Source organism: Triticum urartu, chromosome 1A, assembly GCF_056163025.1.
Source record: "Triticum urartu cultivar PI428250 chromosome 1A, HENAU_Tu73, whole genome shotgun sequence".
NCBI classification, from domain to species: Eukaryota; Viridiplantae; Streptophyta; class Magnoliopsida; order Poales; family Poaceae; genus Triticum; species Triticum urartu.
The window spans coordinates 44541952-44545156 of NC_141873.1; positions in this window are offsets into that span (position 1 = coordinate 44541952).

A 3205-nucleotide genomic window follows, 5' to 3' on the forward strand; every position below is an offset into this window, starting at 1 on the left:
AATCAAATCTGATTCGATCTCTTTCATGCATTGGGCCATAGGTAATACGTGGTCTCGTCTTCCTTATTATAGCCCGAACAATGACTGCCATTGCAGCTAGTGCAACAAAAACAGCGGCTCCCCTAGCCATCCTTTTTCTTTTGTTCATCTTGCTTACCATCTACAAGTAATGCATAGTATCAAAAATATGGCTAGCAATGACTTGTAAACATGGATCTGCTTGTACGAAGCAGCACATATTGAAATAAAAATTAGGTAACCATGGAACTGCATACTACACAGAAGCACATATATATGAAACAAATTGAGGAGGAACATGGCACACAGGAAATAAAATCTGCCCAAACATGAACATATACAGAGATGTGCGAAGGGGTAGTGGAAACTGCACCTTGCCTCCGCTGCTAGGTGCTGATTCAGACCTTCTGCAGCACCTCCGGTCGCCCCTACGTGGTAGCCGCCCCTCTGCTTCATCGCTGCTCCTAGGATCTGGACCGTGGCCGATCTGCTTCGTCGTTGCTGCTTGCTAGGTCGCCGCCATGGTGCAGATGCGCGCCATCACAGAGGAGACGGCGGGGGGAAGGTGAAGCCGGGCCGGGGAGGGATGGACAAGGCAGATCGAGAGGGGGGAGAAGTGGGAGGGTGGCGGCGCTAGTCCAGGAGCAGCGACAGAGGGGGAGATGCGGGAGCAGCGAGAGGAAAGCGATAGGGCTACGGGTGCGGGGCGAGGGGCTCGTTCCCTGTCGTCCGGCCGATTTCGAGGTATGCCTCGGTTCGGCATAATGAGCGAATATTCCCTTTCCTAGGACGAGTGGGTTCTGAATCGTTCGACTAACTAAACGCGGGAATGGGCCGTAGGAATGGGTCGGACCCATGATGTTCTACCCGGTGACAACAACCAAACACACCCTAAAGGCATATTAAATTTGGGCCGGAGATGAGTCAAAAGGAGATAAAAACGAGCAAAAGTCGTTTGCGCCCGCGCGCTAGGCCGTCTGGTATCTTCATTTTGCACCAAACGGTCGCACCCGGACAGGACGGAGTCGTGTTCTGGAGTTGGCCTTAAGATTGTGATTCCTCGGTCCGCTCCTTTTCTCACGCTCGGGCACTCGGCCCCAGTGGAGGAGGAATTAGGAGCGCACCATCCGGTCCCGCTTTTCAGTGACGGGTGTGGGCGTGGGCACATGTGCTGGTACGTCAAACACTGGGTGTTTCGAACAGACGAAGCGCGGAAGGTACGGGATTTTGAAATTTTAGGGACGTGCAGATTATAGTCCTAAGCCCTATTGACATGGCTAAACGGGCTGGTGCATGTTGAATATATTGATTATTAGAAAAAGATAAGATAGATTAGAATTTGTTCTAACTTGTCTTGTATTTTAAATTGATTATTATACTTCTATATATATGCCTACGAGGCTCGAGCAATACAATAAAATATTTCACGAATTCTCTCTTTCCTTTATGACATGGTATCAGTCTAACCGATCCAATCCTAGTCGTCGCCCACTGCTTTCGCCCCGCGCCGCCCTCGGGGCGGTCGGCCTCCATGATCATCGTCGGGGGCCGCGCCGCTCGTACCTAGGGTTCGTCCGCCGGTTGTGTTGATCTGCTGCCCTAGAGAGTCTTTTTCCCGAGCCCTTGCTCCGGATTTTTTCACTCTCTCGCCGGTCGTTTTGATCGGCGTTTTTCTTTTTGGTTTTCCGATTTATGCTTGATCGGTTTGCATCGTCCGCTGCCGCCGTCGACCACCGTGCGCCTCCACTCCGACACCGGTGCAACTGGCCGGCCTCTTCACCGACCCGGCGGCCTCGCGTGTGTGACGCCCTCGATTCAATCGTACACTAATGATGCACGCAAATGTGTACGATCAAGATCAAGGACTCACGGGAAGATATCACAACACAACTCTAGACACAAATTAAAATAATACAAACTTTATATTACAAGCCAGGGGCCTCGAGGGCTCGAATACATAAGCTCGAAGACACAAGAGTCAACGGAAGCAACAATATCTGAGTACAGACATAAGTTAGACAAGATTGCCTTAAGAAGGCTAGCACACAAGTAACAATGATCGAAAAGGCAAGGCCTCCTGCCTGGGAGCCTCCTAACTACTCTTAGTCGTCTGCGGTTTTCACGTAGTAGTAGGCATCCTCCGGGTAGTAGTAGTCATCAGTGACGTCGTCTGACTCCTGGGATCCGTCATCTGGTCGTAACAAACGGGTATGGGGGAAAAAGAGGTAGCAAAGCAACCGTGAGTACTCATCCAAAGTACTCGCAAGACTTACATCAGATCTAAACTAAGTATGCATCTGTATCAAAGGAATGGGTTGTATCTGTGGACTAAACTGCAGAATGCCAGAATAGAGGAAAGGCTTAGTCCTATCGATGACTAGCATCTTCTGGAAACCACCATCTTGCAGCAACAGGAGGGAGTAGAGTAGCATAAAGTAAAGTAGCAGTAGTGTTAGCAACCTCGGCCAGAGATCCTTTCTCGACTCCCTGCGAGAAAGCAATCCCAGAGCCATACTATCCATTTCTCATCACAAACCAATTCTCATCACAAGTATCCAGTTCTAGTTGTATCGATCGGGATACAACTCCAAGTGTCCGTTACCGTAGGACATGCTATCGATAGATGTTTTCTTCCCTGCAGGGGTGCACCAACTTACCCACCACGCTCGATTAACTCCGGCCGGACACACTTTCCTGGGTCATGCCCGGCCTCGGCCAAACAATACGCCGCAACCCGATCTAGGCTTAATAGAGAGGCCAGCACACCGGACTAAACCTATGCCCCCAGGGGTCATGGGCCATCTCCCCGAGAACTCCTGCATGTTGTGTACGCGGCCGGTGAGCAGACCTAGCTACCTCCTTCAACAAGGCAGGAGCTTACGCAGTCCAACCCGGCGCGCGCCGCTCAGTCGCTGACGTCTATTAAGCTTCGGCTGATGCATACGACGCAGAACGCCCATACTATGCCCACGTGATGGTTAGTGCTATCAGGTCAGAGGTCCCTCGGATCAAATATCCAAATCATAGTGGATTAGGAACGCGCGGTAACGAGTAGAGACTCACGATCGATGTGACCCCATCGCTCCGTCTCGAGTACTTGCGGCAAGGGCTAAGAATGCCCGGCCACGCCTCGTAAGTATCTCGCGGGCACCTTCCAGGTCAACCCGACTCCACATCACTCGCTAAT